This window comes from Crinia signifera, chromosome 8, assembly GCF_055691185.1.
Source record: "Crinia signifera chromosome 8, ASM5569118v1, whole genome shotgun sequence".
NCBI classification, from domain to species: domain Eukaryota; kingdom Metazoa; phylum Chordata; class Amphibia; order Anura; family Myobatrachidae; genus Crinia; species Crinia signifera.
Genome location: NC_139224.1, coordinates 56064466 through 56079049, shown reverse-complemented (window position 1 = coordinate 56079049; position 14584 = coordinate 56064466).

Here is a 14584-nt window from a genome sequence, read left to right as displayed (position 1 = left end):
GGGTCTCTATGGCAACCCGACTCGCATTGGTTTGCGGGCCGGAAGTCCGTATGCCGGCAGAGGACCATGGGACTTGTAGGAATTACACTAATTAGAGTCCTGCCGGCATACGGAAGCAAGGTATATAAATGTGAAGATTGCCTCTGGTCAGATACACCTTGAAAAAGTCCTATTAATAGGACGAAACGCGTTAGTGAACTGTGGCGATTTTACACAACTGCTGTGGACGGACGGAGGACGGTGGACCGGGGAGTATGTGCCAGGAGCTCAGTGTCAACACCACTGATGAATAGTGTTGCACGCGCTGAAAGGAACTGCCTAACCACCAGTTCCCAACAAACTCTGTAATTATCTGCCCGTGTCCCTATTTGGATAAAAGAATCCGTGACTGCACACAACACTTTGTCATTCTGTTTGAATTGTTTTTATGAAGGAATCTTTTATGAAATTGTTTTTATGATAGAATTGTTTTTATTCATGTATCTTTGAATTATCTATTAAAGGGGGAGGGAAGCTTGTAAAACTTGCTTCACTATTTGCATCTTTATTCCCTCTTTTTTCATGTGATTCACGCTGGGGAGAGAAACCCAGGTCATCTTTATGTGGAGCGCCTGAGAGGTCACGTTTACATTTTGTTTTGTGGTGATGGTCAGCACTACAGTCCCAACGCAGATACCATCAGTTCCAGTCCACTATTACTTTGTCATCAGTTCCAACCGAACCCTGTTCCACATCAATCCAGCTGAACCCTGCTCAACATTGATTATTCTCTAACCTATCACTCTGCCAGATTCTCATATTGGGCCAGATGCTAAGCTTCAAAAGTGATAACATGGAGAGTGATGAACACCCAACCAATCAGCTCCTACCTGACATTTTTCAAACACAGTCTGTGACATGACAGGTAGGAGCTGATTGGCTGGCTGTTTATCACTCTCCATGTTATCACTTTTGAAGCTTAGTGCATCTGGCCCCCTATTACCTAAAGCAGCGATACCCAAATTTTTTTTGAATCACAACACCCGATAGAATCAAAATGTTTTCAAGGCACCCCTAGGCCAAATATTAAATTAAGTGCATTGTGTCATAGTTATGTGTTGAAGGACAGGGTTTGCTTCTGTTTGCCAACATATGTAATGATTGGTAGCTACCAGCACTGGTTTTGCTGGTTACTGTGTGCCAGGGTGCATAGGCACACAGTTTGGCAACCACTGACCTAAAGTATTCATCAGTATACAGCTAGTTAATCATCTGCTACACTCTTACTTGCTACATTAACCATCCTGTTATCAACACCAAAGTCCCTGGTGTTTCAGAGGTCAGGATACGGCTCTCTCAGCTGAGACACGGGTTTGACTCTTGGTCAGGGATTACACTTTGGACCAGATACACTAAGCTTCAAAAGTGATCAAATGGAAAGTGATAAACAGCCAGCCAATCAGCTCCTACCTGCCATGTCACAGACTGTGTTTGAAAAATGCCAGACAGCAGCTGATTGGCTGGCTGTTTATCACTCTCCATTTTATCACTTTTGAAGCTAAGAGAATCTGGCCCTTTATCTCTACAATCAACTGTTTCCCTCAGAACAACCAGATACCCACACATAGTCCTCCAGTTACCCACACAGACTTTACATAGACTGCAGGTTCATAAAACAATTAGTGATCCCTGACAAGTCAGGTTATTGGTCCTGCTGCACTTCCAAGTCTGGTTATAATCCTGGTTCCAGTCTGGTCGCCTTCAGTCTTCAGTCTAATCTCCAAGTCTGGTTATTATTCTGGATCCAGTCTTCAATCTTCAGTCTTCATCCTTCAATTTTGCAGTCTTTCGTTTTTAAACCTGTCTTCAGGTCTCAAGGTTATTAGGCCTGATACAGAGTTTATGTTTATTGCGTGAATGCACAAACCACCTCACTTCCTTCATTCACCTTTTACTCCTTTTTTAATATCAAACACCGTCCTAAACCAACCCCAACCCTTTGGTGTGAAACTGTCTTTCCACCTCTGTCACTTTTTTGGGTTGTTGCTTTTAGTGCTGTTGTAGGAAGGAGATAAAGAGAACCGAGGGCTGATTAAGCTAGAGGTGCCATAAACTGCTGAAGGAATCCGAGATGCCTGCACTTTAAGTTGTGTTTGTTAAGGGGGCTATGATGCTGCAGCAATAGCCAATTAGGGAGCAAGGGAGGAGTTCCTGCAGTTAGGAATAGCCAGAGGGTCAGGTGATCTGCCTCTCTGGCTCGAATTTCCTGGCTGCAAGGTGTGTTCAGAACCCCTCCTGTACAACTACTTTATTTCTGCCTAACCTCCTCAAAAATCCCTTATAATCATCCAATCTTCTCTCTCTCTAGCTAGCTCTCTTCTATATCTATCCTCTCTCTCTCCTTTCCGGGGTTCTGACAGCCTTATTTTCTGTCACAACGCGTGCACCTCCGCAGGTCGGCCTAGTTATGCCGCGCCCACGTAGGTCTCGTAACCCACCCGCCCGTTACCTGCAGCAGGACTCCCCCTCTGATCCTGCCCCGGCTGGCGGCGAGCTGGCTGGGCGGGGAAGCAGAGCGGCGATGAGGCCGGGTGTGCGGCGGGGCGCGAGGGGGACCGCGTCGTCGGCTGATGACGCGGTCACCCGCGGCGCTTGGCCGCGACCGTGCAGGGATAGTAGTGCGCTCGCGGGGGATAGCGGAGGCTCCCCCAGCGGCGGCGCGGGTCCCAGGAGGGGTGCCAGCGCGAGGGGGACTGCAACGAGGGCCGCGCTAGGCGCTCCCACTGCGCGGCAAGATGGCCGCCGGGCTCCGGCAGCGAGTAGCGGGTCCCAGCAAACACAGAGCGCGCACACCTCGCCAGCCTCCAGGAGGCTGGCTGGGAGGGGGACACAGGGGTCTCCTGCCCCCACAGGGTTAGCGCAAGTGGGAGCTACAGCTCCACTGCCATCAACCCCACGGCACCTGCCTGCGGGGCCCCCCATGACTCCCTTACAGAGAGCTAGGAGAAGGTGGCTGAGCAGGGCCCGCCTGTTGCCACAGCGCATTAGGCCATCCCAGGATGAGGAGTCCCACATCGCGGCTCCAGCCCCTCCCCCTGCGCAGACGTCCTCCCCGGCTGTTGATATGTCTGTAGTGCGACAGCTAGTGGCTATGCTGACACCGCTGGCAGGTCAGCAGTCGACACCACACACCGGGACAGGACCTGGGTCCCAGCCCCCCGCTATCCTTTCTGCTAGTGCTATTGCTGGTGGAGGGCCTGCTTCTCACGTGCTGGCTGCCCTTGGCCTTCCACCCACGGCAGCGGGTTCCACTCCTTCCGCGATCCAGGGCCTAGCAGTGACACCACAATGGCTGGCGGGTGTCGAAGCAGCAGGGCCGGTGGAGGTGGCTGGTCCTTCGGGGTCTACAGGAGCGTCCACAGCAGGAGCTGTTCCAGGTGGGTCCTCCAGCACACACAAAAAGCGCAGGCGTAGACGTTCCCGTACCTCCTCGTCATCGGTGTCTGAATCAGTGACAGGGGGGTCATAGGTCCAGACGCAGGCACCGCCGTTCTGGGAGACGCCGCAGGCGATCCCAGTCCTCTAGCGGTGACTCGGGCTCCCCGCTGTTCCCTAGGGGGCAAGTGGTACATTGCGAAAACACCGCAGTGCTGAGAGGCCTGCGGCGTAGCATCAGGGACCGTATCAGGGATGGCAGATACGTGAGCTTTTTTACCATGACTGCTCAGGATGAGAAAGATTATCGCGCAGCGAAGCGCAAAGGAGGCATAGGGGAGGCTGCATACTGCACGTACCAGAGGTGGCAGGTGGGGCTATTCATGTTCGCGGCATGTTATCTGGAAACCAGGCCTCAGGAGCATATGAATATGATAAGGTACATTTATATGATGCATGCCATGTACATGGACGACGGCGAGAGCGTATGGCGGGCCTATGATGAGCAATTCCGGCGAAAGCAGTCGGGTTGCGAGATCATGGCTCTCGGGGCCAAGGATGTCGAGGTATGGATGGGTAAGAAGCCTTCGGCTTCGACCGCCACGACTGCTGCATCTACGGCTCCGGCAGCGCCGGCGGTCCCGCGCAGGGGCCCATCGTCCTTTCGCGGGGGCGCAGGTGGAGGACAGGCAGCTGGGAGATGTTTTGCATTTAATGGGGCAGGATGCGCAGCAGGTGCTCGCTGCAGAATTAAACATCAATGCTCCAAATGCTGGGGAGGGCACTCGGTCAAGGACTGCCCGCGCAGCAAGCAAACAGGCGGGGCTTCCAGGAATAATGCTGGAGCAGCCCCGGCTCCCGCCCCTCCTCAGTAAGGCTCCTTCTCCACTGAGGGCGACCGCCTGGCCGGCTGGCTGGGGTGGTACCCCCTCAGGGAGGAGGCAAAATTTCTGGCCACAGGTTTATCGCAAGGATTCCGTCTCCCCATTCATGGGGAGGTGGCGTCTGGGTGTCCGAGAAACCTGAAATCTGCCATCGATATGCCCCAGGTGGTACTAGAAAAGGTGTTAAAGGAAGTGAGCCTAGGTAGGATGGTGGGCCCATTTCCTGAACCCCCGGTTCAGGATTTGGTCCTGTCCCCAGTGGGGGTGGTGCCCAAGAAAGAGCAGGGCAAGTTCCGTCTGATACAACACCTATCCCACCCTCCGGGGTTATCCGTGAATGACGCAATTCCGGCGGAATTGTGTCATGTACGATACCAATCCTTTGAAGAGGCATTAGCGATAGTGCGCAGCTTTGGGAAGCGGGCGCTGCTGGGCAAGGTGGACGTGGAGTCAGCATATAGATTGCTCCCCCTGCACCCCGAATCCTTTAGTTTCATGGGGTTTAAGCTGCCTTCTGGGTTTTGCGTAGACCGTTGCTTGCCCATGGGCTGCTCGGTGTCCTGCGCTTACTTCGAATGCTTTAGCAGCTTCCTGCATTGGTGTGTCACGGAGAGCTCGGGCGAGTCAGGGGTCGCCCATTACCTGGACGACTTCCTGTGCGTTGGCCCGGCTGATTTCCCTGATTGCCCTCCGATAAGCTTGCACGGCTACGGGGGCGATCTCCCAGTCCCTGGCCTCTGGCAAGCTCAGGGTGCGCCAGCTGCAGTCCCTCCTGGGACTGTTCCACTTCGCGTGCCGGGTTATCCCCATGGGCCGGGTTTTCTGCAGAAAATTAGAACTCGCCATGTCCGGCCCCAATAGACCCCAGTTCTTTGTACACCTCAACGCGGAACTCAAAAGAGACCTGAGAGTGTGGGAGGTTTTCCTACGCGATTTCAATGGGGTATTGTTGTGGCCTAGCCCTACAAGGAATAGTAGGGAATTGCAGCTATACACCGATGCCGCTGGGGGTATAGGTTTCGGCGCGTTCCTACATGGATCCTGCTGCACTGCGACATGGCCGTACGAATGGGCGGAGAAGGGGCTCACCAGGAACATGCTACTGCTTGAACTGTTCCCAATAGTGGTGGCCTTAGAACTTTGGGGCGACCGCTTGCGCGATGCCTGCATCACCTTCTGGTGTGATAACCTGGGGGTGGTGCAGGCCATCAATAAGCAGAGCTCGTCTTCGCTGCCGGTAGTGCGTTTGTTGGCCCGCCTTGTTTTAAAATGTCTGCAGATTAACTTGCATTTTGTTGCCAGGCACGTGCCAGGGGTGGACAACTCGATTGCCGATGCCCTGTCCAGACGTGACTGGGCTAGGTTTTGGTCCCTGGCGCCAGGGGCCGACTTGATTGGTGAGCTCTGTCCTCCTTATGTTTGGCAGGTCATCAGGCAGGCATGGAGGAACTAGCCATGCGGGCTATTGCCCCTAGGACACTGTGTTGTTACCAAGCTGGCTGGCTGGAATGGGAACAATTCAGACTGTCCGCATCCCAAGCAGGTAAGGCCCCGAGTGATGCCATGAAGGCTTTTGTGTGGAGTTTGTACTCCAGGGGGCAGTCTGTGTCGGCCGTGAGATGACTGTTGGCCGGTGTGTCGTTCTTCTCATCGCTGTATGGGAGATCGGACCCCGGCCGGTCTTTTGTGGTGTCTAGAGCCTTGAGGGGCTGGCGCCGCGCTTACCCTGTGGCTCCGGATAGCAGACGGCCCATCGACGTGTCCCTGCTGCCTCCTTTATTGGGGGCAGTGAGGGATATATGTCATTCCGATTATGAGGTCCAACTGTTTCGCCTGGCATATGCTATGGCTTTCCACGGAGCTTTCAGGGTTGGCAAACTGGTAGCCCCGTCGAGGCAGCGGCCTTCGCCTCTGTTAATAGAGGACGTGGTAATTCAGGTCGACTTGGTTTGGTGCCGGGTCCGGCGTTCCAAGACGGACCAGGCTGGGAGAGGTCAATGGCTGTCATTGCAGCCGTGCCCGGTGGAAGGGATATGCCCAGTGGCGATGGCAAGCGCCTACGCCCTGTTGCGGCCCGACTGCCCGGGGGCATGGTTAATGCACTTGGATGGTTCCACATTGACCAAATACCAGTTCTGCCACGTTTTGGGGCGTGCCCTGGTCTTGCTTGGCCTTGATCCAAGGGAGTTTGGAACACACTCTTTTCGGATTGGGGCGGCCACATCTGCCGCTGCTGGGGGTCAATCCGACGCAGAGATACGTCTCTGGGTCGATGGCGTTCGGCAGCATTCCGCAGATACATTCGGCCTGGTCTATCTGTCCAACTGCCTGACTGTAGCCGACTGGACGCATAAGTACTCGTCTCACTTTAGCGGGAGTCTTGAGGTGGTCCACTTTCCCCCGGGGGCACAATTCGGCTGAATTACAATTTGACATGGCGTCATGGATAGTTTACTCCGGGGGTTTTCTGTGCAGTGTGCCTCAAGGTCTGGTCGGCTACGGTTTCTTTCTCTTCTCTCCCTCTCCAGTGTGTTTGAATTGTTAAAAGCGGTGAAATGTTGATGGCATGCGTCCTAACCTGTTTACATCTTGCAGGTCGCAGAGACGTCAAGACGGTGTGGGTGATGGGACACTCGTTTGTCCACTGGGCGTCAAAAGCGTGTAAGAGTTTGACTGAGGGTATGCGTGCAAAAGCTCGAATGATTCGATGGTTGGGAGTGCGTGGCATGCTTTGGGGAGCGTTGCAGGGCCTATTGCTAAGGTCAGTGCGGGACTTTGGAGTCCCTGAGGTGCTAATTTTGCACCTGGGCGGAAATGATCTAGGCCGATGCACTGCCTTAGAGTTGCGGTCAATTATTATCAGGGACCTGCATATTATAGCCCAGACGCTCCCTTGCTGCCACCTGGTCTGGTCCTCAATGATTCCCAGGCGGGTCTGGAGGACAGCCAGGTCAGGGCCCCGCTTGGATGGCGCATGGAGAAAGGTCAATGCTGCGATGCAGCGATACCTGTTGGCGAATAGCGGTGGTGTCATCAGGCATGACTCCATCGTCTATAAGCGGGGTTCCCTGTATAGGCCGGACGGTGTCCATTTAAGTCCCGAAGGAATGGCAATATTCCTGGACGACCTGTTTAGAGGTTTTTAAAGTTCTGGTTGTTAGGTAGAAGTGCTGAGCGTTAGGGTGGCGGTGCTGCAGCCAAATGCTTGGCTTGTGGCGGTAAAGAACGGTCCTTGTTCAAATGCTGATATGAGGATAGTGGGGTGCGCTCTCCCCTCAATGATACGCCACGAGCCCATGCCCCTTGGACAGGGGATGGGCTGCACCATCCGCACGGGTGGGTTGCGTGGGAGAGTTGAACACCAACGTTGTGTGAATGGTGTGATGTCATCTTACCCTTCTTTTCTCTATGACCATTCTTTAGGGCCGCCACCCTCTTTTATAAGATCAATATATATAAATAGTTGTCAATAATAAATTTGACATTCATATTGAAACGCCAGCACTTGTGTCTGTCTCTTTATTTTAGTGTTAAGATAGATAAGTTTGGACTTCCGGTGGGTGGACCAAGAGAACGGTCGCACGAGCTAGCTCTCTGCTCCGGACACTGCTAGAATTTCAAAGCAGCCCGACTACCCCGGAGACAAAAACCCCTGGGGAACAGGGCGGAGAAGAGATAAAGCGGGGATAGAAAGCGAGAGCATCTGCGGGCTCCGGCTTCCCCTAAACCACACTTTAAACCCCCGGAATCTAGGCGTTAGTAAAGACGCCAAGCACATACCAACGAGACCCTGCCGGGGAGCGCGTCATCAAGCCTGGCGGCGAGGGAACGCGAAGAGGTGACCCGGAGAGACGTGGGCATTACGTGGTCTGGCTCCGGCGTCTGGCGTCTGGCAACCCCGCGCAGAGACCTCGCTGAATGGGCAGACGAGAGACAGCGGGGGAGAACACGCCGCACACTGGCTGTCCAGGTCTGAGTAAGAGGCAGGAGAGAGAAGCAAGACACTTAGACTCCGCTGAGAACTGTGGCAACCGCTTCCCATAAAACTGACTGCCTGTTTGCAGAGTCCTAAGAAGCCTCACGGAGAAGCACGAAAAACAAGGTAACAGGCAATAGGGGTGAGACATTGAACAGGAGACTCTTGTTATAAGTAACCACTTTTTGGAGACCTGGAATAAGGGGGATTGCTGGTGGCCAGATATAAGCACGCAGCGCACTGATACAAGACTGAGGGCCCCCATCAGAACCCCATAGTGGTAGATGGGACCCTGAGATACAGGGAGCTAGCACACCGGAGAGTAAAGGTTAAAGAAGAAATCCCCAGTCTTTCAAGTTTAAAGGCACAAGGGCCACCAAACCAGGTACCCAGCTTTAGCACTTGGGCTTGAAAATAAAGAGACAAGAAAGTTTAACCCCGGCAGGCAAGAGACGTTTTTTTTTTTACAAACAATCTAACCCCGATCCTGATCATACCACCATGGATAAATATGTGGGCAAAGGCCAGAAAGGGGGGAAAAGCAGTGTGGCTGTACGCTCAAACAACAAAAGTAAAGTACAGTCCTGCAACAGTTCCACATCTTCAATTTTGAGCGAAGATATGCCCAAAGAGCCAAAGGAGACCCAGCAAAGCAGCATCTCGGCGGCAACAAGAGCACAAGAGATAGCGGACATACTAGCTCCTCTCTTGGACCAAAAGCTAGCAGGGCTTAAAGAAGCCATTAATACAGTGGTTACACAACTTAAAGAATACAATACACGTTTTGAGGAGGCAGAGCAACGCATTTCAGACGTGGAAGACGAGCTGGCCACAGCCAAAGCCATTATAAGTACCCAGGCCACCACATTGATAAGTATTCAGGAAAAACTGGAAGAAATGGAGAACAGGAGCCGCAGAAATAATATCAGAGTGATCGGCCTTCCAGAAACTGTAAAAAATTAAGATCTGATGGAAATTGTCACAAAATGGCTACCAACGGAGTTACAATGTCTTCCAGCATGTGGTCATATAGTAGTGGAAAGAGCACATCGAATAGGCCCAGAGCAACAACCTGACCGCCGTAGGCCACGCCCAGTAATTTTTAAAGTTATGAATTATACGGACAAGCTTATCATAATGGACGCATTCAGAAAATCACGAATCCTAGAATACCAAGGGGAAAAGCTTCTTTTGTTTCAGGACTTCTCCTACATGGTCGGGATGAAGAGAAAAGAATTCACACCAATTTGCAATGCCTTATTCAAAGCAGGAATACGATTTGCGCTACAGTACCCCGCCAAATTAAGAATTCACCATGATGGAAAACAACACTTGTTTCACACCACAGCACAAGCACAACCCTTTGTGGCCACTCTGCTGGATAAGCAGAAAGAGGGCCCAGGGATTCAGGACTGAAAAGAACACTGGGACACGCAAGTATAAAATTACTTGAATGATTGAATAATGAAAGTTAGAAATCAACAGGGGACATATTACCCCGCTAAATATTACACGCGTATATATTTTTTCTTATTTTTCTTTATTTTGGCACTAAAGTTTAATTATGGTCAGCACTTGATAGATAAAACAGAAAAGAAAAAGAAGGAGAAGGGGAATAATAGAGTGGTAAAGCACCAACAGATAAAAGGCGTTACTAAATGTTTATTAAAATATGTTAGTTGCACTTTGAAAATGTTACGGATAGGGGGGGAACGTATTCTTGATTTGTATGGTAATTTGTTGTCACTGGTTGGTTTATTGCAGTGGTACTCCCGGGACTCAATAATGAAAGTTAGAAAACAACAGGGGACATACCACCCCGCTAAATATTACACGTGTACAGTATATATGTTTTTCTATTTTTTTTGTCTTTGGCACTAAAGTCTAATCATGGTCAGCACTTGATAGATAAAACAGAAAAGAAAAAGAAGGGGAAGGGGAATAACAGAGTGGCAAAGCACCAACAGACAAAAGGCGCCGCTAAATGTTTATTAAAATATGTTCTTTACACTTTGAAAATGTTACGGATAGGGGGGGAACGTATTCCCGATTTGTATGGTAATCTGTTGTCACTGGTTGGTTCATTGCAGTGGTGCTTCTGGGACTCAATGCATAATACATTACAGGGTAAACAAAGCCTTAACTGGCTTATGCATATGGAGAAGGAACAAAGCACACAAAGAAACCAAAGTGGGAGGACAGGGGAACGTAGGAGGGTACGCCCCCCCATAGGTAACATCACTGGTCCCGTAAAAAATGATAAACCCGTATTTGTATTGCATTTTTTATTATTAAAGATTAATCACGGTCAGCATTGGATAGACAAAAAGGAAGAAAGAAAGAGAGGGAAGGAAACTAACAGAGCGGTAGAACTCCAACAGACAAAAAGTTCCATTAAATACATGTTAATAAATGGTACTTGTAGCTTAAATACATTATGGATATGGGGAGACTGGTCTTCTAATTGGCACGGTATTTTGATGTTTCTAGTATTTTTGGTTTATTCATTGCAGCAGTATGCCTGGGATTTTATACAAAACATTTACCTAGCACCAAAGGGGAAGCAAATCCCCAACTGGTTCAGGTATATGGAAAAAGAATGGAGCCCACAAAGAAACCAATGTATGAGTCAAGGGGCACTTTCTATAGACAACATCATAAGTACTTATGGGAAATTAATGCATGTGGGTGAGGTTTTATTTTGTTGGGGAGAGGGAATTAGTCCTACACTGGTTCTAGGTCTAATGTATATAACAGATATTTTTAGGTATGGGATTGCTCTGCGACCTGGGACGGAGGATAATCAGAAATATGGCTGAAATGGCAATATACGTTCCACCAACAAAGGAATGGTAGACAGGCAGACTGGGGATAACGGGAAATTGATTGTTCAAGAGTGTGTCAAGTTCCTATCCTGGAATGTGGAAGGTTTAAACTCACCTTTAAAAAAAAAGAAAGTGCTTCAACATTTAAAAAGATTGAAACCTGATATAGCACTACTTCAGGAAACCCACTGGAGGGATGGGGACTTGAACACACTCAGAGATAATTGGTTCACTGAGCATATACAAGCCTCCTTTGCGGAGAAAAAAAGAGGGGTAATGATCATAATTAATAAAAATTTGCGATATGTGATCATAGATAAAAAGCAAGACCCAGAAGGCCGATATCTCTTTGTAAAGATGAGGCTGGAAGGGGAACTATACACAATAGTCTCGGTATACGGCCCAGTTGGACCGAATACAGTCTTTTACACAAATTTATATGTTCAGTTACAGGAGTGGGCCGAAGGACATATCATAATAGGAGGAGATTTTAATACAACACTAAATCAAAGGTTAGATAAATCAGATAAGGCCACAAGGGATGCTCCCCCTCCAGCACTGTCTCTATTGATGGACTCCTTACAGTTAAGCGACCCTTGGAGATTCCAACATCCAATAGAAAAGGAGTATACATTCTACTCGCACCCGCATCAATCTTCATCCAGGATAGATTTCTGGCTCATACCAACAACATTGCTGGTAAGGATCATAGACACCAAAATAGAGGACATACTAGTCACAGACCACGCCCCAATTTGGTTCACCCTAACATTATCATCTCCCAAAACCCATTCTTACAATTGGAGGTTCCCCTCATACCTGACTGAATCTTCTGACTTCAAACGGTATCTGGAAAAAAGCTTTTTAAATTACATGGAAGATAATAATCAACACAGTGAAGATATAAACTTGTTATGGGCTGCTTCTAAACCAGTCATGCGTGGCTATATCATAGCATACGTATCAGCCAAAAAACAGCAGATGAATAAGAGATATAGTGAACTTAGTAAAGAAATATCAGTAGCTTATTCCAATATGTTGGGAGACAGGACAACAGAAACGCAGAAAATATATAAAGAACTGAAAGCCCTATATGACACACTCTGTACAGAGAAAGCTCAATTTAATACAGGTCGAGTATCCCGTATCCGAATATCCGTTATCCGAATTATTCCGAAATACGGACATTCCAGAAAGTGAAAAAAATTTTTTTTTTTGCTAAAAACTCACTGGGGACATATGTAACAGCATCACTGGGGACATGATATGTAACTGGCACTATATATGTGCAAGACAATGATTGCTTGGCATTCAAATTCAGTGCTGAGATAGTACACACATTTTGTTTCACGTTTTGAAACCTTGTTTTTTGAACAAATAAAATATGTTTGTGTGTATTTTATGTGGTAATAAAATATATTTGTGTGTATATTATGTGTTTATACAGCATAAATGCAAGATACTTCAAAATACATCATTGAAATATTAAAATATTCCGAAATACGGAATAATCCGTTATCCAAAATTCTCCTGGTCCCGGGCATTTTGGATACGGGATACTCAACCTGTATAGACTGCCAAAAGAATCGCTATTTTAGGGGAGGGAATAAATCGGGTAAGTTACTGGCTTCCCTAATTAGAAGTAAAAATCCTATAACACATATTCCTAAAATAAATCTAGGGACACAACAATTAAACGCGGCTGCGGACATAGCCAAATCTTTTCTAGATTACTATTCTAAGCTATACGAAGCCCCCATGGATAACCCTTCATTAGGGATGGACTTCGTAAGGGGAGCTGACATGCCTAAACTCACGTCGTCAGAGAATTCAAACTTAGTAAGGCCTGTCACAGATCTGGAAATAAGGGGGGTGATTGGGAGGTTGGCAAGGGGTAAAGCACCAGGCCCGGACGGGCTGAGTGCAGAATATTATAAGTTATTAACACCACACTTAGGGCCTTATTCTGCTTGGAGCGTCCGGGCCGTACGCGTACGTCCCGGGGTTTTTCACGATCTGCGCATGTGCAAATACGCTAATGCGCCGGCGCGAACACTCCACATCGCTTACGGCCGGTGTCTCAACGTGCGAAAAAACCTGTACGCGAGCGTACGGGTAATGGGGCGGCATAGGGGCGTGTTGATGGGAGCGGCCGAAATAATGAGGGAAAATGGGCGTAAATATGGGCGTACACGGGGGTGTGCACCAGAAATGAGCGGTGCTACTACCGCACGATCGACTAAGGCACCGTTCGTTTCGGACACCAAACAGGCGGCCGCCAACCGCCAGCTAAAACCACTCTTACAGATACCGCTTGCCAGCGTGCGCCTGAGTTGGCTAATTAACGCTGATTAGTACTTAAACACATACACCTGAATGTAATAAGCAATGCTGCAGTCTATTAACTCCAAACCATGATTTCACTGCCTGCAAGCCACACATGCAGCACGCAAACACATTGGAAGCTTATGTTTCTATACTTCTCCACATTTAAAGGTTTGTTTAATTTAAGGTAAGAATCTTTTTATACGCTAAGGTAGGTATTTGATAAACAGACACATTCACTACCTGCTTTCATAGACTTTACGCAGTAGCACACTCAATCTACACAAGTCGACATGTGTCAACGTGTTCACTCTAATACTAACATAGGTTTTGTATTTAGGATACAATAACATAAACCACATCTAACACCTACAAAGGATGTTTCTGCAATGTTTGAAGCACATGACCACTATTTTCAACACAATCTTTGTATAGTACCCAAAATTATGACCTGTACCACTATCTCATCTGCTATGATTTGGATTTCACTACACTCTGGATGTAAGATGCCACCAATCACATTATTGCACTCTCATCTCTCTAACAAAGGATTCCTACATCTGCTTATGACACTGTCAAATCATATATATTTTAAAAGTTATGCATGTTTGTTCACAAGCTAATTTATCATGTTTGGCCCATTCACACATCTTTTTTTAGGGAGGACACATATGAATTCCTACACAAATGTACCTTTTCACCCTTGTTTGTCTGCCTCACCCACTCCATGAGGAAAGCATTGTTCTGGACCTGCTTTTACCTACTACTGTAGGAGCTACCTCACCTGCACACAAACTGCTTTCTCACCTATTAAGTTGCTCTGCACATGTGCTGACACAAACTAATTAGCAGGGAAAAGTTGGATAGGAACATGGGAATGGCCATGGAGAGGGTTACACATGGGAAACTTCCACCACACTTCAACAAATGTTCAAAAATACCCTGGTCAGTAAGTACACATAAATCTAGTATTTGTTTCACACAAGAAATGACACATACCACAATTTAGATTTAATTTGTAAAATAAATTTATTTGCTGTTCAGCATCACAGCTTGACACTTTAATGTGAGAAATAAAAAAAAACAAATAAAATAGACACACAAATAATAAAACAGCCAGAACAAGAGGTTGCATATCTCCAAACATGTGTTACCCTGCA